Below are 26,908 nucleotides of genomic sequence, written 5' to 3'. Positions count from 1 at the left end.
GATGGTTAGTGATGTTGAGCATTTTTTCATACATTTGTTGGCCATTTGGTATGTCTTCTTTAGAGAAACATCTATTCAAGTCCTTGGTCCATGTTTTAATTGAGTTATTATTATTAATTATTATTATTTTTACTTTTAAGTCATATGAGTTCATTATACATTTTGAATATTATCCCCTTATCAGATATATGGTTTACAAATGTTTTCTCCCATTCTGTAGATTTGTAGATTGTTTCCTTTACTGTGAAGAAGCTTTTTGTTTTGATGTTTCTCATTTATTTATTTTTGCATTTGTTGCCTGTGCTCTTGGTGTCATATCCAAAAAATACTAATAGGAAAGACTAATAGGAAAATATTGCCAAAACTAATAGTAAAACAATCCTAAAATTCACATAGGCCCACAAAAGACTTTAAGTAGCCAAAGTAATTTTGAACAAAAAGAACAAAGCTAGAGATATCATACTTCCTGATTTCAAATTATATTAAAAAGTTACAGTAATTACAGTATGGTACTGGTTTAAAAACAACCACATAAACCAATGGAATAGAATAGAGTCCAGAAACAAATCCATGTTTGTGCAGTCAACTAATATTCAACAAGGGATACCAGGAAAACAAAATGGGGAAAAGTTAGTCTTCTATAAATGTTCTTAGAAAAACTAGATATCCATATGCAAAAGAATGAAATATGTTCCTTATCTTACAGCAAACACAAAAATAAACTCAAAATGGATTACAGACTTCAGTATAAGACTCAAAACCATAAAACTCCTAGAAGAAAACATAGAAGAGATAAGTGATTTTTAGAAATGATTTAAACACCACTTGCTAGATTATAAGAGACTCCAGGGAGTAAAACTAAATATTAGGAAATGGTAAGTCAAAATAGAATTTTGTTACCTTCTCTGACTAATTGTGTTAATAAGGAGATGACACAATTTAACATAATCTAATATACGGTTAAGGCATCTTTTGAAATCAAGTCATTGCTTTACATATGATTTAGATAGAAAAATAAGAAATCACCCATCTGTCCTACACAGAGTTCTTGGCTGAAAACAACAAAACTGGTGCTGATTAACTTAAGCGTGAAAGCAATTTATTGAAAAAATGCTTAGATATTAACGGTTTTGTTGGGAGGGTTGGAGAACCACACTTGGAAAATGGGAGAGGACCAGAAGAGGTCAGCTCCTTGTGTCCACTCCTAAAGTGTCACAGGACAGACACCTAGGACAGCATTGACATTGCGGAAGCCCGAACACTGCAGTGCCACGCTGCCATTGCCTGTGCCACTTGCTGGACATCGTCATTGGCACCGTTGCCTCTGGGCAGTATATATTGCCATCACTATTGTCCTGTACAGTTCTTCACTGTGGTTTCTGGGGTTAGGGAGTCAGAGAGAGTGACTATCCACATTTAGACTTGGGCTGTGCAGAATTGTCTAAATGCTGGAAAGGGGTTTAGAAGTTAGCGTGCCAAAACCCTCAAACATCTCTTCCCAGCAAATGTACGGTATACTTCTGTTTTTACATGGCCCAGAACATTTGATGCTATGGACAAGAAATGAATTAAATGCTTTTTGTATTCCTAGTAATAAAATTAGAAGAGTAATGTTCTACCTCTGTAAGATTCAGATGCTTGACAAAGTTCACCTCTCCTGGATTGCAACCAAGAATATAAATGTGATCCAAAAAGAATCTTCTAAGCAGCCAGACTATACGTTACAATGTTCACACACTGACACTCACTCTCCTGACTCATGGGAGATCCCCAGAGGTTTTCTGTCAAGATGTCTTCACATTTACTGTACACACAATTCAAACAAGCTGGGTTTTCCTGGTTTGCAAAACCACAGAAGATTAGACAATAAATTGGAAGAGGTAGGGCTGCTATGTGAAAATGAGAAATGACTGTTCACAGCAAAGAGCTGGAAAAGACATGACAGCAGAGGTGATATGTACACACACACACACACACACCGCTCAGTGATCTAGGGTCCACTTAATTTTGAACAATAGAACTCTGTATATCTCAAAATGGGACAGACAATGAATAGGTTCTGAATTGAGATTGACTAACTTCAGGATATTGCAAGTGCTTGGGAGCAATTTTCAGAAGCAAACAACTCAGAGAATTTAGGCATAGAGACTGTTGGTACTTGTGATATCCAGTAAACATCAAGAAGGTGGAGACAAATAGCAAATGAAGAAGGCAGATTCAGATAAAATTCTACCTCCAAGAAGAACATTGTAGGACTCTTTTACTTAAGTGCCTGCAGTAATGGTAATGGTAAACGTAATAGTATCATTAACAGTGATAATAAAGTAAACATTTATATGTCATTCGTTGGGCTAGATATGGTCCTACAAGCTTTATAGTCATTAACTTATTTAATTCCAAGCCATCATCCCTGGGAAGAAGGCACTGTCATTATTCCCATTATACAGATGTGGAGACTAAGGCAAGATAAAATCAAGGTACTTGTTTAGATCACACATTTCAGATGTGGTGAGTCCTGGACTTAAAGGCAGGCAGTCTGGCACCAGAATCTGAGTTTCAAACATTATGATATACTCCTACTCTAGATACTAGATAGCATACCAATACATTTACCCAAGTCAAAAAGAAACAGCTCAAGACAAGGAAACTCAGGTTGCATTACTTGTTTTAAAGGGAAAGGAAGGAAATAATAGTCAATGAATGTTTATTCTGTGTTGCATTTTTTACCTTCTCTGTCTCATATAGCCTTCCATATGCTGTCCGATAGTATTGCTCACCTTACAAATGAACAATCTGAGGCTTAGAGAGGTTAAGTAATGTATCCATCCTCACAGATGAAGATAAAATGATGAAACTGGAATTCGATCTCCATTCCTGACTCCATACTTTTTCCGCTACAAGGGACAGTGCTACTAAAGAGTACAAATGCAAAGTGTGAGAATGACACATTTCTATTCATATATCCATCCATTTCATTTATTTGTTTGGTTATTCATTTAACATTTGTTGAGCACTTGTATGTTCCAAGGACAAATCGTTTTCAGGAAGTGCAATCTAATATGGGACTCCAAAACGATGATGCCTGTGGGGGGCAAGATCTAATGAAATGAGAATCAATCCATTTAGAGATTTTTAAAACATAAGTAAACCCAATAATTCAAGTACATACCTGAAAATACATTGGTTGACAATTTTTAAAAAAGGCTGCATGGAAGCAAAGGATCATAATGACCAACAATACAAGAGAAGGAATCTAAATGGGATTCGATGAGCTCCACTTAAAAAGGCAGTAAGCTATAATAGCAGGATGTGGTTTGGGGGACAAATTGTTAAATGGGGTTTCTAATACCAGCTTCAACTCTTACTAACACTTCTCTAAGGCTCAGTGTCCTTCTCTGTGAAATAAACATAAGATGCTTACTTTGCACTGGTGAATGGTAAACATATTAAAGGACCTAGCACAGTGCCTGTTGCTCAGTGATGGTCATTATTGTTAGAAGAGAAACCCAGCTAGACTAACAGTTGTTGATTCAAAAGGAGATCATGACAGCAAAACTAGGTTAGGTTTTTTAAACTTTGTAGTTTTTGTGATTTTTTTTTTGTTAAAACCCATAGGATCTAGTAAAAACAAACAAATACAATTAAACAAACCAATTAACAGAACTCTTTTGGAGGTAATTTGGCCCTTTGTATCTTGTTTTTGTGTGGTTGGAAACTAGGGTTTCAGGGCCACCCTGGTAGGAGCTGAGGATATTGAGTTTTACTCAACAAGCAGTCTAGCCAAGATGAGACAATCTAGATAAGAAATGTGCTAGAACAACATGAAAAAGGCAAGAGAAACACATTGTGTCTTGGGTCTCTGTCAAAGCAGAAAAAGAGATCACAGAATCTCAAAGGCAGTCTTGTAATTTGAAAGTGGAAAAACCATACTGTTTCTGATACTGGGAACTAAGATCAAAATGGGGCCAGGAACAAGGTTTACCATTAGATTCATGCTCCATAGCTAATAAACACCCTCTAGCTTGGAGATGGGATATCCAGAAGCTGGGGTAAGTAAGAGTGTAGGTACTGTTGAAGCTCTAAATGTGAACACAGAAGAAACCTGGGAACAGGAAGCACTAACTACTTTTTAACCTTATCACTTGTGTTTCCTCTCTAGGCTTTCATCAGGGACTTCTAAGTGATCATTCTGTTTGCATTCTCAATTCTCAGGTTTAGCTTTTCACAAATATTCTGTTCCTAACTTGTCCTGTCTTCTTTCTACTCTTCCTTTACAGGTTTATTCTAAGTCAAGGTATAGAACACACACACTCTCTCTCTCTCTCTTTCTCTCTCTCTCTCTCTCTCTCTCTCTCTCTCTCTCTCTCTATATATATATATATATATATATATATATATATATATATATATTCATACTGAATGGCTTCACTTCTATCCTTCAAGGCTTATTCTCTCCAGGTCGCTCTTACAAAAGCCTTCCCTGATTTTGCCAACTAAATGGAATCTATCTCTATTTTGTTCCTTCTAATATTGGTATTATTGATATAAAGGCAACATTATGTTACAGTAACAACCAACCTCAAAATCTCAGGAATTCTTTTCTTTAGTATCATATCAGAGGGTCTAGACAGGGAAATTAGAAAAGAAAAAACTAAATAAAGGCATTGAATTGGAAATTAAGAAGTAAAACAATTTTTATTTTCAGACAACATTATCTTCTATGTAGAAAATCCCAAGGACTCTACTAAAAAAATGGTGGAACTAATAGATGAATTCAGTAAGGTTGCAGGACACAAATTCAGTATACAAAAATCAATTGCATTTCTATATACTAACAATGAACAATACGAAAAGGAAATTAAGAAAATTCATTCATAATAACATTGAAAACTTATTTACAATAAACTTATCAAAAGAAGTGCAAGACCTGTATAAGAAAAACTATAAAGCATTGTTGAAAAATATTTAAATAATATCTAAATAAATGAAAAGACATCTCATGTTCATGGATTGGAAGACTCAATATTATAAAATGGCATAAAGATGGCAAAACTGTCTAAATTGATTTATAGTTTTAATGCAATCCTAATTGAAATTCCCACTAGGCTTTTTTTTTTTTCTGTCAGAAATTGACTATCTGACCCAAAACTTCATGGAGTTGCAAAAACCTATATGAGCCAAATCAATCCTGAAAAAGGAATGATTTATACTACCAGATTTCAAACCTATACTAAAGCTATAGTAACTAATATATTGTAGTGCTGGCATAAGATAAACACATGTAGACTATAATTGGAATTAAGAGGTCAAAAATAAACTCTTACGTTTATGGTCAATTGTTTTTTGACAAAAGCACCAAGATAATATAATGAGAGAAATAAGAATCTTTTGAATAAATTGTTCTGGGAACAACTGGATATCAACTGGATATGCAAAAGAATGAATTTAGATCCCAACCTCACACTATATGCAAAAATGTACTTGAAATATATCACAGATGTAAATACTAGAGTTAATACTAGAAAACTCATAAGAGGCCATAGGAGTAAATCTTTGCAATCTTGCCTTAGTCAGTGGTTTCTTAGCTATGACAGGAAAAGCAAAAGTATTAAAAAATATTGAAACATCCACTTCAAAATTAAAAACCTTTGTCTTGCAAACATGTCATCAGGAAAGTAAAAAGACAATCCACAGAATGGGAAAAATATTTGCAAATTATATATATGAGACTTATAGATTATATAATAAACTCTTTATAACCCAATTCTAAAACAATTAAAGAATCTACTAGACATTTCTTCAAAAAAATTTACAAATGATGAATAAGTATATGAAAGGATGTGCAACATAATTACTCATTAGAGAAATGCAAATCAAAATCATGGTGAGATACCATTGTACACCCACTTGGATGACTATAATAAAAAAGCCAGATAATTACAATTGTTGGTGAAGATGTGAAAACACTAGGAACTTCATACATTGCTGATGTGACTGTAAAATGGTTCAGCCACTTTGGGAAAACATTTGGCAATTCCTCAAATTGTTAATCACAATTGCTATATGATCCAGCAATTTCATTCCTAGAGAAATTGCAATAGAAACAAAATTATATATCCACACAAAACTTGTATACAAATGTTTGTAAAAGCATCATTCATAAATGCATAAAAATAGAAATAACCCAAATGTCCACCACACGATGAATGGATAAACAAAATTTAGTAAATACATACAATATATGCAGCAATAAAAAGGAATGCATCACTGAGAGGTGCTATGACATGGATGAACCTTTGCAATATTTTGCTTATTAATAAAAAAGTCACAAAAGATCACATATTATACAAGCTAATTTATGTGAAATGCCCAGAATTTGTAAATTTATAGAGACAGAAGTAGATTAGTGATTGCTCAGTGCTGAGAGAATGAGGGAGAAATGGGTACAAGATTTTTTGTTGATAAAATCTTCCTAAATGACATTCTGATAAAAGTGTTCTTAGATTATGATGATGGTTACACAACATTATTAATATACTAAAAAGACTTAACTGTACAATTTAAACAGAGGAATATCGTGATATGTAAACTACTTCTCAATAATGCTTTTAAAAATCACTGTGGTTTAATTACAGCAAAAGCTTATTTCTCACTAGTGCCACATATTCCAGGATGGTTGAGAAAGAGACTTGGCTCATAGTGGACACCTTGAGACCGTGGTTGATGGAAGCTCTACGTTATCATATACTTCCATGACCACTAAGGTAGGACAAAAGGAATGCGATGAACTACCTCCTGGCCCTAAAACTTTCACCTGAAAGTTATACATTTCACTTGAACTCATGTTTTCTTGGTCAAAAGATTTGCCCTTCAGAGAGGGCAACTAATTTCAATTCAACCATATATATAAGAGAAAAAAAACTATAATATTTTTGGAGAGTCCTAATGAACACTGCATTAATCCTGTCTTCTTTCCTAGGTTTTAATTCCTCGGACAATGACTCCTCACTGAAATAGGAAACCAAGTTTTCTTAAATTATTTTTCTTTTCTTCTTTAATAAGATGGAGATATTTACATGAGTAAGGAAAAAAGAACACACACACATCAATCTAGAATAGTACCTTCTTCACAGTAAATGTTTCATAATTGTGCACCAGTTGAATAAATGAACATGAAATGATGAAACAATCGTGCAGAGTTGTCAATGATTAAGGGTTCAAAAGGTGAATTAAGGATGAGTACGGCGGGAGTTGAGAAAAGAGAAGATCAAGGTGAGTCGAGGTGGCAGTGGCACAGTAATCGGTGTTCCCAACCTGTGTCTCTTGTATCAGTACAGATGGATCACTAAGAACTGCTGCAGTGACCCAGATGGACGGTGTTATCTGTGTCACAGTTTGTTTTCTTCCCAGATATGGCTTGGGCAGAGCCCTGGAAGCTTAATGAGGGCAGAAAATAATAAGATCTGGAATCACTTAACCTTTCTGAATCTGTTTGCAAATCAAGATTGTAAAATGTAGCTGTATAACACCTTGGAGCCCTGTAATAAAAGATGCTATTAGTATTTTGTGAAAAATCTATCACAGAGCAAAACGGTGCTTCGTGGATATGGAGTTGCTGAATATGTCAAAGCTTTAACAGTCAGTCAGAAAGAAAACCCTATAGTCTACTGAATTCAGAGTTTTCACAGAAATGCTTTAATGAAGACCCCCTTTTTTCCAGCAATTCATTAGGGTATATAGTTATGCATACCCTGGAGTCAATTTTACATTAGAAACAGATTGTTAAATTAAAAGGAGTACTGAGAGAGCTCTCAGGGCTTTGCTAATTCTTGCATTGTATATAGACATTCAAGCAAAAGTTTACTGTTAATAAGTGACAGAAATAAAAATCTTTATTTCCTTCATATTCCTATTAGACATATATCTTCATTGATTTCAGTTCTTAAGGAAAGGAACGTTTCCCTCAAGAAAGCTTTTTATGTGTTCATTATCAGTATTGGTTGTTACAGTGACCAAATTAATTGGGCAGTGGCCACACTCCACTACCTGGCTTGCAGATAGCTCTACACGTGAAGAGAACAGTTAATATATTCTTAGAAAATATTCCTTATTTTTTAAAATCTTCAGTTAAAAAAAAATATTTTCAGTTAAAAATATTTTCTTCCTTCTATCACCAGAAGGGAATGGTAAGAATTTTAATTAAAAAGTTAGGGGGAAAAAAAAACACCCCAAACCACTTATCACCAGCACATGTAAATCTTAGTCTAAGCTGTTTTAAAATGAGAAAAAATAGCTAAGCGATATGGGAGCAGATTTTAACTTTTGAAAACTCTCATGATTTTGGACAGAATAGAGGAATACGAATCATTTGGAAACAGAAACAGCGAACAAGCCATAAATTAAAATATATTCAGCTTGTTTTAATAGTTATGGTTTTTGTAAAAATGTACAATGTCTACTAGGAATAAAAAGCACAACCATTTTGGTACCAAAACCATTTATTCTAGCTTTTTATTTATTGGAATTACATAGCACTTAGCACAGAGGAGGTGCTTAACAAATGCTTCTAGAATGAATTGCCCATATCTGACAAATGATCCTGGAATATATTCAAAATAGCAGATAGACAGACTATTGCATCTAGCCAAGGTACACATACCTGCCTAACACTGAGAAAGCTGTATGTGGAGCAGAATATTTTTGGTACTTCCCTTAAGAAAACCACATCTATTACTAATTCTCAAAAAGAAAAAAATCTTCATAGCCTAGAGTTACAACAACAATAATAACATCCAGAAATATCCATAAAGTACTTCCCAAGAATATAGATGTATACTTACACATGTATCTCTTCCTTTTGCTTGTCCCATCAGAGAAGAAATGATGAATTCAGTCATGTGACACTATGCTTATTAGATAAAAGTTTATTTCAACGAGAATTTATTGAGCACTTACTACCTTCTTTGTACTGTGAAGTACATACATGCCACCATAGGATATAGGCTATTGAAATTGGACCTTGAGGAAAGACAGACAGAGGGAGGAAAAAATGACATTAAAATTTTTGTACTAAAAAAACAAGGAGCAGCAATTAATATTTACGTTATGCTTTGTTATTTTCTGATTCCCATACTCCCATATGGCTCAGCGACATGACAGTTATAGTAAGTGGAGAAAGCTCTCTGTCTGTTAAAAATATAAAATAAAGAACTTAATCTTGTGGGCAATCACACAGAGCATCAAGAAATTTCTCACAATTGAAATGATAAAACAGGATCTCATCTTTAGTTAAGTATAGCTGATATAGATTTCTGAAAAGTTTTTAATATGTGGATAGCTAGGTTTGTAAATACTTCTGAGAGTCTAGTGCTCTTTTTCATTCTCAAGTGAAATGAAATATACTAGGCAACCGTATGATGCTCATAAATTAGGAAGACAATTTGCCATGAATTATAAGGAAATTATACAGTAGATATTTGTTATGTATGCCCTTCATTTCTTTTGTTGTGTCCTTGCTCTCCCACTTTGAGACTTCCTTTCATATGGTTGTGGGATAGGTTTTGGCTGCCATGTTCGTATAACATTAACTTAGCACCTCCGCTATTGATCAGTTCAGAGTGAACTTGTCAGCATCCTTTCCCTGAGAATTTGGGTAGCTGGACTTGTAACAGGTAAATCCAGGAGGCATCGGTGGTCATGTTTCTTCCATATGCACCTGAGAAGTGAAGGAAAGTTGTTTCTGGGCATTTAGCTCTGGTTTAGGCAGAGTCAGAGTAGGTCAAGAACTACAGTAAGCACCAGGTGAGAATGACCTGGAAAGCAAGAGAGAAGAATGAGAGAGAAAAAGCATGCAACAGACACATAGGCAAGAGAGAAGAGATAGAAAATTGGCCCAGACAGAGCTTGGATCCCCAAGTCACAGTTACTGTTGAGGTCTCCCTGCATCCCAGCCTGACAGTTCCATGGGAAACCCTTCCTCCACAGTGAAGACTCATTTATTTGTTAAAGTATCTCAAATGGTTTCTGTTACTTGCAACCTTGTCAATGTTATATCTCCATGCAATAATATGGTTGTTTCTGGGAATTTATCACCCTCTCTTTCTCTCTCACTTGATCTAGAAGGGCCTTTCTTTCTCTACCACCTCACATCAAAGGAGAAACAATGATTTAAACAAGGCTTCTACCTAAGAGGCAGAAAAGAAGCTTGTCTAAAAGTCCTTTTTCTTTCCAAGTAGAGAGTGATTAGACATTACTGCTCCTGGGGGAAATGAGAGAAGGCAGAAACTTATCTAACAATCAATGGGAAAGGAAAGATGGTTCAAGGAACAAGGATGAAAACATTTAATCAGAAGGACCAAGAACAGAATGAAAGAAATAAGAAGTTGAACATTTCCTTGCCTGCTCACTCACCACATGCCATTCAATAATTCTGGGTCCTGGTAAGCTCTTTACTTAGAGAGTAGGAGAATTAGAGCTGTGTATGGGTTTGGGCTTTGTTAACAAAACTGCAAAGGGTTATTACTAATACAAAACCACAGTTCACAACATAATGGTTATTTCTCCATTAGTAGAGTGAAATACAAGTGATTATCTAGATATCTTAGTTAATTAAAAGGAAAGTAGTTAAGACTGAAAACTATTACTTAGCTCATCACAACATTCAGGTCAAGCTCTGTGATGTAAGGATTCTCAGTGGATGCCTGTCTTCTGTTTGAGGACATGCTCATTTGCAGGTATAATTGGAGTAGAGTCAGTTTCGCTAAATGTTAAGAGGAAACAATTAGAATGGGACTTTACTTGAAGGGAAAAGAATGCCTAAAGCTATGGCTGAGAAAGCACAAGTAACTCAGACATCACTGGGATAATTCAAGTCCCAGTGCACCCTTCTTCCATGTAGATTACCCTGGCTCTTGAGAGTCTGTATTAACAAGAAGCATTAACAAGCATATGGATGTTTTAGCTGATCCTGCTGTCTTTGTGTCTCTAAGAAACAGATCTTTGATGAGACACATGATTTGTACGCCTGGCCCTGTCTGATTCTCTCTGTTGTGCTCATCCAGGAAGAAATGACAGCTGAGGTTGGGCTCTGGTCAGACAGCAAGTCTACCAACTGTTTTTATCAATCCTCTATCCATAGTCACCTTTGTCACATCTTTGCCCAATTTCTGGCCTGCCTGACATCTCCAATCTTTCTTCCCCACTCTCCCACTCAGTTTCTTCTAAGCTCCACAGCCCAGTACACTCTGATCATGCTCTCGACTCCCAGGCTACTGATACTCTGCCTACACTAGCCATGGAGGACACCATCTGTTTCAGGGAAAGTAGGAGGTCCCATCTGCTAAAACACATGATAGGAAACACAGTTAGGGTACGGGGAAGTGGGGCAAAAGGAAGCCTGGAATTAGGCAGAGTGTGGAAGAAATTGAGCCAAAAGCTCGAAAATTAGGCACAGTATAAAACTTGTTAATTGTCTAGGCACAGTTCTAGGCACTAAGGATACCGAAATTAACATGAACCTTATTTTTTTAGTAGAGCAAACAGAAAATAAACAGTTTGATAAATATGTCAATAAGATGATCTAGGTATTGATAAGAACTATAATTGTTAAAAAGAAGATATATAAAGAGTTTGGAGGGGCTCAATTTAGATAGAGTGGTCAGGGAAGGTGTCTCTAAGGAAGTAGCATTTGAGCTAAGCCCTGAATGATGAAAAAGAGTCACCCATGCAATGATTTGGGGGGCAAGTATTACAGGTAAGGAAAACATCAAGTGCAGGAGCCCTGAGTCGAAACAAGCTTGCCTATGTTGGAGGGTCAGTGAGTCTGAGGAATAATTAGAAGGGAGGGATCGTCCTAGATGCCTTGAAGAAAATCTAGGCAGGGACCAACCAGTTCCTACAGGGTCTTGCAGACTGTGGTAAGGTGTTTAGGTAGCCATTGGAGGGTCTGAGCCTGGAAATAACATAATTAAAAAACGCTCGATTGGGCATGGAAATGAGCTGTTGGAGAACAAGAATGTAATGAGAGGGACTCCAGTTGGGTGGATCGCTTGTACTAGAAATGTTGAGTAATTTGCTCAAAGACAGTGGGTGAGTAAGTAAAAAACCAGTGGCAAGGAGTCAGTGGGAGTAAAGGAGTTGAATGGGAGCACACCCTTCTCTCCTGACCCTCCTGTTCCTCCTGATCTAGAATGTTGGCTGATATTTTAGTTCTTCTAAGAAACGAGGGGGAAACTTGGCCACAAAACTTCCAAGCCTGGTTCTGTATCCTCCCAGAGATGCCGGTGGCTACCTAGTGTCTTTCATACATTCCTTTTCTGCTTAAATCAATTGGTTCTTTTTGTTGACTTCTTATAAACCATGACAGATACCTCCATTATCTGGCAGAATGCAATTGCAGTTTTGAAGCAGCCAGAGAGAGATTCCTTATGAAGGGTGAATGCTGTGGTTTTCAGAGGACTCTCTTCTGTCCCAGCATGCCAGCAAGTTCTGCAAAAATTTCCTCCTTCCAAAAAAGACCCTTCATACACTACTGGTGGGAATGTAAATTGGTACAGCCATTATGGAAAATAGTGTGGAGGTTCTTCAAAAAACTAGGAATAGAATTGCATTATAACCTAGCAATTTCTTTTCTGGGTATTTGCCCCCAAAATTTGAAAACATCTATTTGTAAAGATATATGCACCCCAATGTTCATAGCAGCATTATTAATGAGCAAGATATGGAAACAACCAAAATGTCCTTCGGTACATGACTGGATAAAGAAGATGTGGTACATGTATACAATGGAATATTACTTTGCCATAAGAAAAGATCAAATACTGCCATTTGCAACAACATGGATGGATCTTGAGAGTATCATGCTAAGTAAAATAAGTCAGAAAAAGTTGAGAACCATATGATTTCACTTATATGTGGGATATAAATCTGTAGGCAATAAGCAAACAAGACAAACAGAGACTCATGGACATGGACAATAATTTAGTGGTCACCAGAGGGGAGGGGAAAGGTAGATAAAAGTAAATATATGGTGACCAAAGTAAATTTAACTTTGGGTGGTGAATATATACAAAATATACAGATGACATATTATAGAATTATATACTAGAAACCTATATAATTTTATTAACCAATAAATTTAATTAAAAAATTGTTTCTGTTCCTATTACAAAATTGAACCTGAGAGCTATTTAACGTGACTAATGTACTTATATGGAAAGGCAAAGTGGAATTTGCCAGTGGGCTGCAAACTAGGCAGGCAGTCTGCCTGTTATGAAAATCTATGCCTCACCAGATAGAGGCCAATGTGAGAATCAGTAACTGTAGTTTTGGATGCTTTCACAGAAGTCATTTTGCAAATGGTGGCACTTGCTCAGTACTTGGCTTCTTACCGATATTATGAGAGAGTGTGCAGTTTTTGACTCATCAGCAATATTGGTAGGCACTTTTCCCACTACAACTGGAAATCAGAAAAAAATAAGTGAGAAAAAGAAAAACTCTACCAACTACCCCTTGTGAAGAATTCTAGTGAGCAATAATAGTTTAAAATATGCCATGAGCTTTCAATTTCCAGGGTCCAGGAAAGTTGCTCATCATAAATTATAAGAAAATAATAGAAAAAAATGAAGATTTTCAACATGATTTAAGAATATGCCTTTTAATATTGATTTTAATTATTCTTTATTTCTAAATAGATTTTCCTCAAGCGAACATTGAAAAGGTATCATGAATCTGAGTCTCAAATGCAGGTTACATCTTTTTAAATGGTGGCTTTCTTCTTGAGGTCTAAGTTCAAGCTGATGATTAGCTAAGGCCTCAGGACATGATTGTCCTTAGGCCTCAAAAGGAAAGAGGAAACAAATGCACCTCACCAATCACCACTGACCAAAAATGCCTCTTGGTTCCACTTTTTAAGAAGTACCATAAAATGTAGTAAAATTGCCCATGTGTAAAGTTTTTCAGAAATTGTTGCCCATTTATAAATGAGACATTTATTTTACATATCTGGGTTCGTAACTAGATTATTAATGAAACTGAAATCTTATCATTTTGTCTGCACTTTCCTTATTCCTCTACTGTAAGGTCAGCAATACTGTGGGCACTGCCTGGCTGACTCAGCTGCTGCTAGGAGCAAACCTCAAGGGTGTAGTCGCCTTGGAAGGATCAGGGCAGGGAGAGACAAGGTGATTTAGATGTATGTGAAAAGCTTAGTGTTAGATCCTCTGTGAGCATGTCTCCAAAGCGTACTCTCCCTCCATTTATGCTTCCCAATGAATTAACTTGTTGGTTTATTAGTTAATTATTGATTAATCGATTGTAGGGTTTGCTACATATTGAGCATTTTGTGTCCATCCCAAATTCAAATGTTGAAACCTAACTCCCAGGGTGATGGTTTTAGAAGGTGAAGTGTTTGGGAGGGTTGAACCCTCCTGATGGAATTAGTATCTGTATGAAAAAGGCCACAGCGAGTTCTCTTGCCCCTCTACCATGCGAAGACATAGCAAGAAGATGGCCAGATGTGAAGCAGGAAGTGAGTTCTCATTAAACATTGAATTTGTCAGTGCCATGATCCTGGACTTCTCAGCCTCCAAAATTGTGAGAAACAAATTTCTGTTGTTTATAAGCTGCCCAGTCTATGGTGTTTTTTGTTGTACCAGCCTGAATGGGCTAAAACAGAGGCATAATTAAGTGCTTTGGAAGTTGACCTCATAGATTAGTCAAGACTTTATGAAGGCAGTGCCTTTGACCTAATCCTTGAAAAATAAAAAAGATTTCAAAGGAGGCCATTCTTAGATGAACAAAGGTGAGGAAGCAGAAAGGTTAGTAGGCTAGTTGTGGAACTTTATAATGTATGGAGTTTTTGTATCGGGTAAGATATAGGAAGGGTATAGGGAACCAATCCCAGAAGCTCCATTTTTGCTCTGGTCTCCCCACTTCCTGGCTCAGGGTAAGTATTCTATAACTAATTGACAAAGAAATCATGCTTTGTGTAAGGGTTTGAACTTAATTGTGAGGGCCAGGAGGACTCATTGAAAGTTATTAAAAAACATTGTGGGAGCTTTATTTCATAGAAAGATATTTTTTCCTCTTCATAAAACTTCATCTTCACCTTCGCCACCTCCCTTAACCCACTTTTAAAAATACCGTTATTACTTCTGAATTTTAATCTGCATTTCAGCTATGTTTGATTTTGCATGGGTCATTCCCTTAGCACTGTGTGCTGCCATTCCCTTTTGTTGATATGCTACTATTTTAAAATATTTTTTGTTAAAAGATTGTAAACTCCTTGAACATGAATTCTGAAGAGACTTTTGAGGATACCTTCACATAGTAAAGATACTCTAATGTTCTTGACAAAAATTTTGGCTCCCTTATGGTGACAGTCCTGGGCCAGGCACTTATAGTTCAGAAAGATAGGGCAGCAGAAAGTAAAAACATTATTTCTCTTTCTGCTCCAGTCAGCCACAGAAGACACACAAAGATAAGAATTTCCAATGTGGTTTGAAGTACTGATGAGATAGTGTAACCTAGAGTGCTATAAATTTTAGTTGAAGTTGAGATAGATGGAAGATAAACTTTATAAATACAATTTACACTTGGGCCCATTTTCCCTTCTAATCTTCACTGCAATTCTGCAAGCAGATCTTTTTTTCCATACTAAAGGCAGCTCTGTGTCAAACCAATCAGCAAAGATACAAATTGAGTTACATGCTACAGTGATTTATTAACATTTGGTTTAGGTATAAAATGCTAAACTCATTTCTTGTTACTTTGGCTAGAATTTCCCATCTTAAGTTATAGTGTTGCAAATATCTTTGAATATACACATCTTATAGTGCAATCTATAGCAATAGTCATTGATCTTAAGTAGTCATGTGAAACAAGTTCAGAAATTAAACTCTGGTAATGTTAAAAATAATATTTATATGAAACTTAGTTTCCTAAAGTAATATCACATAGTCTCTTTTTTGTATCTTGCAATTACTCTGGATGATGATATCAATTTTACAGGTGATAAATAGGCTCAGAAAGGTCAAGTGACTTATCCAAAGTATCCCAGATTATTCTTATTTGGGGCAGAATCAGGACTCAAACCCAGACCCACGTATCCTATATTCCCAGGTTTGTCAATCTGTGATTCATTTCATCAATGAGAAGTTATTTATTTAGGTAACATGATAGGCTAATTTACAGAACAGATCTCTGCTTTGTGAAAGATAATACAGGGAGAGAAAAATAATAAAAGATAAAATATGAAAGGAAGGGTGGATGAAAGAAGAACAAAAGGAAGAAAACAATGGTGCCTTTTAAATAGCAGGTGACTGTTTAGTCTTTTCCACTTGACTTTGCTATATGACACAGTGGGCAGGGCTGACCTCCCTCAAGCTATACACAATATGCATATATCAACTAAATTGATTAGCTGACACTTTTCATCTACAGGCCAATATGCTGAAAACTGTATGTGTCGTTTGCATTTACTATGCTATTTTGTAGAGATGAGAGATGGTGATGAATGGATTGGTTATGTTAGATAATTGGAGTGGTTCCAGAACCATCCTTTTACTAAGCATACAGCCCAGAATGATTTTTGGAGACCTCCAGGGAGACCGTTGGCAGGACATCTGGGAGAGTATTCCAAGTGGTGTGTTGGCTCGTGCCGCTCTAATGCTCTTTCAGGCCTTATCATATAGTTGGATGAAGGCAAACACAATTATTTTTACAGGCACACCAAGAAAGAAATGTATTTTCCTTTTCTTTCTAAATGAAAGAAAAGAAATAAAGCTAAATATAAGGCACTTGAAAACAATAATATTGCTCACTTTTAGATGTTAGATGTCAGGGAGCAAAGATACGAATCTCTACTCTGCCTAACTCCAACTAACTAGACTGTCTTTAATTAGCTCAACTTAAATTTTTTTAACTCTGCTTTTTCAGCTGAAAAATTAGGCAACGCTCCTTCATTAAACTAAAAGTATAGTAGGGCAGGGTTTGATAGCATGATCAGGGAGCACTGAATATCTCCTCTCCCTGCCCCATGAGACACACATTAAGCAAGAATGGGAACAGGGATGAACTGATACAAAGGGCGAGAAAATATTCTACACCGGGGGTGAGGTTCAGAAAGGACATCCAGCTCCTGAACAGTAATTTTATGAGCTTCAATATCTTCATTTATAAAATAAAAACATGGGACTAGATGGCCCTTAACAGTGATTCTAATTCTAAAAGATGTTAGACTTGATATCATTCCATTGGATTTGTGTTCAATGACTATCTTTTAGAAACCCTTAGAAGCTGTGACCTAGCATCATAGGTTTTCCAAACAAGTGCAGGGCGATAAAACTGTTTTCGTGTCCATATATTCACACATTAATGGGTCTTTTTCATGTATATATGTGATAAAAAAAATATATCAGCCTTCACGTGCCAACCATTTATCACTTAGAAAATTCAGTATTCCATGACACGGAAATTATAGCACAATAGAGTTCATGTTTGCATAGTTATTTTTAGAAGCACTTGTTTCATTATCTCTTCAGATTTTCAGTATTGTATGACTATGATATATAGATACACAGAACTGATGTTATTTGCTTCTTCTCAAGACGATTGAAGAAGACATTTCCCATGACAAGTTAACATGTTCATTGCAGAGTTTTCTCCTATTTATCAGAGAGAGAGAAGACATTCTATTTTTGGTGGCGAGCATCCCTCTTTCCTCCTTACCAGGGCACAATGACAAGAAAATGATTAATGAGTGTGCTCCACGTTACTATCTGCAGGGATCCAGGGCAGGCATGGGGAAGCCTGAATAATTGAAAGAAAGAGGTAATGATGGTAATATTAGTTATAACTGGTCAGAGAAGTATTATTCTTGAGTTTTCTTCCCAATTTAAAAGATCGTGTTTACATTTTTAGAGTGTGGTTTGCTTTGCTAATTGGTAAGCAACTCTTATGGCTCAAAATCATAGCATACAGTTCCCTGTAAGGTTAGAAAGGGAAGCGTGACAGAATTGCACATTCTCATTACTGAAACCTTTTGTGATAACAGGTGCAATAGAGGCTTTACCTAATGTTTGATAAATGACCGCATTCCAGATTGGTACCCTTTCTCATTTATCATTGGCTCCTGAGCAGAGTGCCACTGCAACCAAAACTATTGAATAGGTCTATACTTTGGATTTACTTCACCTTTCCCCCCCTTTGTTACGGATAAGAAGGTATCGTGTAGCTAGTGGAATTGGAGCAGCGGTGAAGGAATATGTGAGAAAAAAGCACTTCACTGATTAAAGCACTTTAACAGAACCTGTCTATGTAATTGCATGAAACCTAAAACCAATTAATTGCAGACTCAAAGGAGTGAGGGTGGATTAATCTGTGTAAAGACAGCATGAGAGGAAGAGGCAGAGTTGTAAAGGCTGACAATGGGAGGTGGGCACTGAACAGGCCGAGATGAAGGACCTGCTTTACAACAGCCTGCACGCACCTGCCTTCTGGCTTTGGGTCTCGTTAGCTACTTAAACGTGTGGATGGTGACCCTGTCTTTAACAGTAACTTAAAATATGAAAGAGGCAGCTATACTCATCCTTACACACAGACACAGACACAGACACACACACACATGCGTGCACGCGTGCACACGCACGTACACACACACACACACATTAAGAATACAAGAAGCTGTCATGGGAGTGAGTTGTTGGTGCTAGGTTAAAAAGAGAAGAAACCAAAAGATGCCATTTAAAGCAAAACGAATGCAACCCTGAACCAAACAATGTCGTGGGCTGAACACCAAGAGAATATGATACCATAAGGTCAGCAAAATTATAGATGCTTCTTTTGAAAGATATCTTTAAATAGTAGCCCTCAGTCTGACATTACCTTTTAAGAAGGAATTATTAAGGTAATTTTATTATTTTTGTGATCTAAAAATTTATAAAATAGTCATTTATTTATAATAAATAAAAATAGAAAGGATACAAGAGGTTAAGAATTCTAGAATATTTTCATAAAAACAAAATTCTAATATAAAGTTAAATTACACTAAAGATAAAAAATTGAAATGAAATAAATTCAATGAAACAACAAATTTTAAAAGGTACTCTCAGTTAGAGATTAAGAGAGTCTACCAATTTCTCTTCAAAACTCGGAACTCATTTTAAGATGCAAGAATCAATTTATGTATTTGAGAAGTGGATACACCTTAAGTCTATTTCTAATTCTTTATGTTTTATATCCTACATCACGATATTAAAAAAAAATCAAACCAACACAAAGGAAGCAACTTATAAAATGTTGCCCATACTGTGTGGCTTAAAAAGAATTCACTTTTATTTATTTATTTTCAATGAAAGGGATGTCGATTCAGCTTAAACATGTAGAAGATGATGTTTATAAATATATGATATAAATGAGAGGCAAGCAATTTGACCTATAATCTTCCTATTTTTGTCTGTTTTTAATATATTTCAGGTTAAAACACTTTTAGATGTTTGCACCTCACTTCCTTATTGCAGACCTAACTGTAAACCATATCTAATCTAAAAAGACGTGGCTTGTCACTATGACCAAACCAAGCAGCCTATCTTCAAATGTAGGGCAAGTCTCTACCTAGCCAATGGGTTGGAAAAGTCCTCCTAGACAAGACACTGAAAATATGCTTTACCTCTCCTGCCTGGGGACCATTTAACGTTGGTCTACTCACAGAATACTGAAGCATGCCAAGCCCTGTTATTCAAGGCAACTAATCTTTAAGGTGGAAACTGGAAGTTAATGTGCAAAGTGTGTAATTTGTTCTTTCAAGCTGAATTCTTTCAACTTTAACTGGATATTGAGCTGAATGTTTTCCCTCAACTCCAGAATTCTCGTTCTTTCTATGAAAAGCTTCAGACACAAACCTTGTTTTTGTTTAAAATTGTTCTGTCTATTGTCATTAGAACCTTACTTGAAGTTCTGCTGTATCCTGAATTCTACTCAACACCTTTTAGCAAGTTTCTTTTACTTAGGCCTTATGAGCTAAACATATATCCCTCTGTGGTTAATACAGTTATAAACAGAGAAGTTTCTGGAGGCAATATGCCTGTATCCAAATCTGTCTTCCTCACTTATAGTTACGGTACTTTGGAAAAATTCCATGTTGGAGACTTCTCATTGCTATTGGAAATGCAAACTAGTACAAACACTTTGAAAAGCAATTTGGTGCTATCTTGTAAAGTTGAATATTTGCATTTTCTACAACCCAGAGATAGCATACTGATGTATACCGAGAGACAGGCACAAGGATGTTCACATGTTTCGCTCATGTCCCACAAATAGGCGGGCACGTATTTCACAGGTTTTCTACCACCCCTTCCCCAACTATCACTATCTAAGACAGACACCCATAATTGATCCTAGCTGTCTTTCCTGGGGGAAGCTTAGCTTCACAACTCTTTTCAACCCAACTCCGCAGGCAACTGTCCTCAATCAATTGAAATCTTGAAAAGACACTCTTCTGTCTTCCTGGTCTTAGGATAGTTAGGGCCATTCAGAGTGAGCGTACTTAGCAGTTTATTCAAAATGGTTTCGAATGTAGGTAATAATAGACAGATTTCCTCTCTTTGTCTATGACCTCCCCCTGAAAGACAGGCTTATTTCACTAACACTTGCCCCTTGTATTTTTCTTTACACTTTTAAGAACTGAGTTATACAGTGGTTTTAAGGTGAAAAATTATGTTCTCATCTCTTAATTGTTTTTAATTTCCTGTCCAAATGCTCAGATTAATTTTGCTTTTACAATTTATATTGATCCATTACATAAGGCAGCTAATTTTTGTTCAATTGTTTTATGATATTTTCTTTTAAGATTATTGACATTACCTTTCTGAAAATTGCTTTGGCCTCTTTTGTATATAGCAATCAGTTGAAAACAAAAGTCTAATAGGATACAGGAATAAGTTATATTAATAGTCCATAGATCTACACATAGATTCCCAAAATGGGAGGAGAAATTGCCAAATCTATAATTTCCTTCTCAAAGGATGATATAGTATCCTGAGTCACACCATATACTGCAGTTCTTTCCAACAAAGAGGTTGAGAAGGAGAAACACTGAATCAGTTAACAATAATTTTAAATTACTGAGATGAGGAAATAAGAAAAAAAATATGGCTTCAAATGTAATATGAGACTCTTCCACGTTTTCTGTGGTTTATGATCTAGACTTTTTACTTAGGGAGATTTAAGAGACCCTGATTAATAACGGATTACTATAGAAACAGTGTAGGTGGCTGAGTGTCAAGTCAATTTAGTTGAAAAATACCTTCCTGAAGAAGAAAAACTTCACACCTTTAAATTAGCTTTATCATTGAAGCAAAATTCCTCAACAGACTTTTCTTTCAGTTAAAAGAAACAGGTTTAATGCTTGGTAGAAAAATTGGATTAAATGGATGTCCTTGGGGGCAGAGGCCATCTATACTTCATCATCAGAGTAATTCATGGGCTGCATTTGTTTCCAGGAGGATCCAGATACAAACCTTAAACTAGATGAACTAAGGTGGCAGGCAAAGATGCCAGTTAGAAAGACCTTTGCTTTGAGATGCTCGTCTTTGTTTTCAGGAACATGTACTATTCTCTCCAAAACTGCTTCATTTTATAGTTGGATAGAATTTTTGACAATGAGGTTCAGAAACTTCAAGAAGTGCCATAGTAGGTCTAAAAGCCAGGGGAAGAAGGAAAGCAGTATCTACATTCGAGCAGTGTTGCATCAGATGCTAAGAATTGCAGAGTTCGAGGTCTCTGGAAGTTAAGCTTCCTCCTCTCATTTCAAGATAGAACAATATTTGAAATGTTTATAAAGCTGATGAGTTTCTCCTATTCCTCAATTCCCATTCTAGTAGATCTGAAAATATTAAATTTTAGCAATACTCTAAAGGTATTCAATGATTTTTGACTGATAAGAAACTAGGAGAGAAAATGCCAACAACTTAATTTTATAAATGCTGAAATTAGGCATGTAATTTTAGATACTATTTCAAAGTTAACACAGTAGTGTAGGGTCATAACCCAGAATCCCTGTCTGTTGGACTCAAGGCCTACCTAACAGGGATAAAAACATATCTCTGTCAATCTTCAATCTCTCTCTTTCTCTTTCTTCCCCCTCTTTCTCGTTTTCCTCCTTCTGACTTCTTATCCACAGTTACCATCAATTCTTCAATCGTGTTTGGGCCCGTCATCTCAGTCTCTGTTAGATTCCCCTCTTTCTTCACCTTGTTTGCATGACTTTATTGTAATTCTTGGTCTGTAATGGTTTATTGTTCTGCTGATGTACATTCAACCTCAGACAGGGAAAATTATAGCATGGAATGTGCTTGATAATAAGATCACATGCAGATGTGAAGAGGAGGTCTTGAAAGAGACAAGAATGGAGGCAAGAAGACTGCTAAGGAGGCCATCATGTAGTTGAAAGCCAACACTAAGAGAATGGCAGGGGGGTATAGAAAGGAGGCACAAAAAGAGAAGCTAAATTAGGAGATAGAATCTATAGAAGCTGATTGTCAAGAATGTGTGAGAGAAAGCAGTCAAGGATGATGTCTTGGTTTCTGACATAGACAATTAAGACTGGAGATATACATACAAAGGTCACAGCTCTACTGGGAGCAAATGAAGTAAAGCACATAGGTAAGAAGGCCCAGGGAGCAGTAGCACACACGGGAAAAAGAGGGAAGGATCGACACAGATCTCTGAGAAATATCAACATTTAAGGGTTGGACAGAGCAAGGAGAGGTTACAGAAACCTAGGGGAAAAGCTTAAGGCAGAGTCAAGTTAGAGTAATGAGACCTGAGAGGATTTACAGAACTGAACCATAGGTTATACTTGATGGAGTTAAATTTTAAAGTTATATTTTATAGAAACTTGAAGAAAACAATAAATAAATATTTATTAAACCTCTGCAGAGGCCCTACATTTCTAAGCTTAGAAATGGCAAACAAACATAACTCAAGAAAACAAAAAACAAACAAACATGGTAATAAAGAGATTTCTATAAACATAGATCTTTATCTTTTGAATGTTAAAGCAATCAAAACATAAAGGGCAAGTACCGAATGGAGAAAAATATTTCCGAATGTTTATAGTCAGAAAAATATTGTCTTTATGAAAAGAGTGTGTATAAATTGTTAAGGTAAAACCACTAAGAATGGGATAGATCAATAAATAAAGAACCCAATGGAAGAATTCATAAACGTCCACCACAAAAAATAAATGATAATTATTGAACATGATGGAAGTGTTAGCTAAAGTTAAGGTGGTAATCATATTGCAGTAAATAAATGTGTTAAATCAATACATTGTACACCTTAAACTTATACAATGCTACATGTCAATTATATCTCAATTTCAAAAAAGGAGCAAAAACAACTAATAAGCACATGGGAATATGTTCATTTTCGCTAATAGCAAATAAATGTATTTTAGAATAAAGAGACATTATTTTCCTCTTCCTAATTAGTTAAAAATAATTAAATAATAATATAACAATTCTAACAAATATTTGGTAAACCCAGCATTTCCAATGATCATTGGTGACACTGTATATTAGAATAGAGTTTTGAGGAAAATATTTGTTGGAATGAATTTGAAACCAAAAATTTTTCTTGTACAAAGTTTTGCTGATATCTCCTAAAAAATTCAAATGATAGAAAATGTGTACATATAATCATAAGTAATCATAAACAATTAGAATTTAGCAATAAGTCTGTTAAATGAACAACCCCTAAAATAATTATGATATAATGTCTGTGAATTAAAACAGAATCTATCTTTATTGATATACTGAATATAGCTATGTGGAATATAAATATTAAAAACTAGAAAGTAACAATAAAAAATAATAAAAAAATAAAAACTAGCAAGAGCTTATACTAAAATGTTGACGACAGTGTTTGTGTTAGTATGGTTGGGTTAAGTGTGATATTTCTTCCTCTATTTTCCACCATTTTTGCTTTCTTGTCAAATTACTTAAATAACTAAAATGAACATAATCACTGAATAGTTACTGGGTCTTCATTTATTCTTTTCCATTTTCAAGCTACATGAAACCATATGGTTCAGTCTTTGATAAGATTTTTTATCATTAAAACTGTCTTAAAAATTATCTACAAGTCAAATAAAATCACATTGATACTAATATTTGTTATCGGATGACAGATTTTGCTAACGGCTCCTCTAAGAAGTGACTCACTAGTGCTGATAACAATAATGGTGATGGTGATGATCATTATGACTGGAATGAGACATTGTACCTCAGAGTTGCTGCTGTTACTTTGAGCCTGTATTTAATGAATCACAGTAGACTTTTCTCTTTGGTTTCATAGAAATTAAAAGGCATTTTATCTTCCAGGTCTAAAATCAGAGAAATGTGTCCCTTGTGATTAACAATATGTGATCCTTAGCAAATCCACACCCCAGCTTGAGGTCTTGTTTATAGGTGTTACAGGTAAGAGCTCCTGAGCTCGTTACAACTTCCATGAGTCATTTGGTCAATTCCTTCATTGATAATGTTAATTACTCTGTATAATGAGGCATCTGTTCAGAATAGGAATAAGATTCTGACAGGGTCTGGACTGCTGAGCAGCTCTCCATGTCTAGACAGAGGCTGTTAGGGAGCATTAACAGTGAGCCAGAGCTTCTCTGAAATTTAATTCATCAATGTTATTTTTACATGATATAGTTCAGTATTCAGTCTTTCTTCATTAGGTGATGTCTTTCCATTGAGGTCTCTGATAGATCATTTTTCTTCTCCAAAACACTTCAAGTCTGACTTTAGACAATTTTTACCTAATTCTTGAGTGTGGACTGAAAAGCCTACTTCTTCCCAATTTTTCCTTCATCCAAGTTTGAAATTCCTGACATTTAAAGAATACCTTTCCATGAGTCATTTATAATGCACTTTTTCCATTCCCTTAGAATACCATTATGGTACCAGTTGTGGTTGGTGTGTGGATGAAGAAAGATTCCTGTTCACAACATTTTGAGATGAAAGACTCAGTTGGCAATTTGAGCTTGACTCTACACAAGTCTTAGTATAGCTTTTCGATTATTTTCTTTACTCCGGCCAGTTTTTCTTGAATATTACTAGTACAAAAAGTCCACTAAAACTTAGATTTCACAGGGGCAGAGATTTGCATGTGTATTTTGTTCACTTGTGTGGACAGAACCTGCTACATGTTAGGCATGTGATGAATAATTGTTGAAAGAACAGGGTCTAAAAATAAAAGAAAGAGGTGAGACTTCTTTAAGAGGCTGTTTTTTCCATTCCCATTTATTCTTGTTCCATTGCACTTTAATTTATCCAGAAATAAAATTTTAAAAGGTGTATAAAGAGGAGGAGAGAGAGGGCACAAGAACACTTCTCTGTGCTCATTGCTTGAAGCCTAGAGCCCTCCCTGCAGATAGCATGGCAAGTTACAGTAGCTCACAGAGGTTCACTGGAAAGGATGCTTCTCATGGGATGCTAAGAGGAAGCCTGTGAAGCTGCTTCATTTTGAGGTAGAATTCAGGAGACTCTTACCCTCTAAGCTGAATGTGGCCTAATGTATAGATTGATTATGAATCCTCAGTTGTGGTGATCTTTCCCTAATATCTTTGACCATTATCAATCCCACATTTGTAAACATTATGTCCCACATACCTCTGAGCTGAAAGTAGAGTCACTTCGAAGTGGAGAAAAGATGAAGTTCCTAGAAAATTGAAGAATTTCTTCTGAAAGCCTCTCTGCCACACATAAGAAATGTCTTTGAGGCATAATTTTCTCACCTATGTAAAGAAAGCAATAATGATCTTACTCAATAAAAATTAGTTGAATGAATATTTATTGTATGAATGAGAAAGAACATTTCTAGCCAATGCGACAAAGGCAAAAACCTCTGAGGTCTTCCCTTCTTGATGTAAAAGAATAAAACTCGCCTCTTTTTTCTGCTTGGGTCATGGGCATGACACCTATAGGAGCAAGGGTCATATGATACTATGAGGACTAATGCCACAACTGGAGAGGGCAGAATAAGGAGATGAAAGGAGACCAGGTCATGAAAGATACCACTGAACTATCTGATCAGCCCTGACTGCTTTCCATGGGCCTTCTTACGATGTGAGCCAAATAGGTTTCTTACTTATTTAAGCCAACACAGTGGAGTTTCCTGCTCCTCTCAGCCAAAGACAAACAGAATGCTACAATATCTTGCAACAGGATAGGGGATTTTATGCTGTAGTAAATGAACAACCTAAAATTCTTGGTGACTATACCACAAAAGGAGTTTCTTTCTTGCTCATGATATGTCTGCTGTGGTTTGAGGTGTCTCTCCAGAAAGCTGACATCCATCTGTTAGCTAGGCATTCCATGCTTGAGTGATATCAATTCCATGTCAACACATGCTTCCATGATCACTACAGCAGGGGGAAAAAGTAGAGTTGGAGATTCGATCAAATACAGTTAAATACTCTGATTAGAAGTAATACACTTCACATCTGTACACATTTCATTGGCTACAACAAATCACCTGGCCAAAACTAACCTCAAGTGTATAGAAAAGAACAATATTCTTCTATACCTGGAATGAGGAGTCTGGAAATATGGGCGAGTGGCAGTCGTGTCTACCATATATCAGAGATGGTCATTGTCAGATGAAAGCTAAATAAATGAAGTTGTTGAAAAAAATGACCATGCAAAGATATTAAGATGGTTTGATAAAATAAGTATGCTAAAAGCAAAATCTTACAGTTCTAGTAGAGTGAATAATACCATCCTCTCATCTTTCCTACGTGGTTCAGAGCGAGTTTGCTAATAATTGGCACGGAAGCAGGTATCATGTGCACAGTTACACAACACAGGGCAACTTGGAGATATCCTCGTTCACCCACCGGTGATTTTCC

At 35.9% G+C, this 26,908-nt stretch overlaps 1 long non-coding RNA gene across 2 annotated transcripts; it reads right to left on the bottom strand.

Moving 5' to 3' along the window:
- Window positions 1-6,280: 6,280 nt before the first annotated feature.
- LOC118608655 lies at window positions 6,281-26,487 on the bottom strand. Of its 2 annotated transcripts, XR_004953063.1 has the most exons (4): window positions 26,282-26,487; window positions 25,671-25,795; window positions 8,841-9,018; window positions 6,281-7,436 (listed from the first exon to the last, which is right to left on the bottom strand). It is a non-coding gene; the product is annotated as an uncharacterized LOC118608655 (long non-coding RNA). The 2 variants fall into 2 exon arrangements; XR_004953064.1 differs by lacking the exons at window positions 6,281-7,436; window positions 8,841-9,018 and adding an exon at window positions 24,043-24,382.
- Between the last annotated feature and the right edge of the window lie 421 nt (window positions 26,488-26,908).

This window comes from Rousettus aegyptiacus, unplaced genomic scaffold (assembly GCF_014176215.1).
Source record: "Rousettus aegyptiacus isolate mRouAeg1 unplaced genomic scaffold, mRouAeg1.p scaffold_m13_p_10, whole genome shotgun sequence".
Classification (NCBI taxonomy): domain Eukaryota; kingdom Metazoa; phylum Chordata; class Mammalia; order Chiroptera; family Pteropodidae; genus Rousettus; species Rousettus aegyptiacus.
This window is presented reverse-complemented; position numbering and strand designations above follow the sequence as displayed.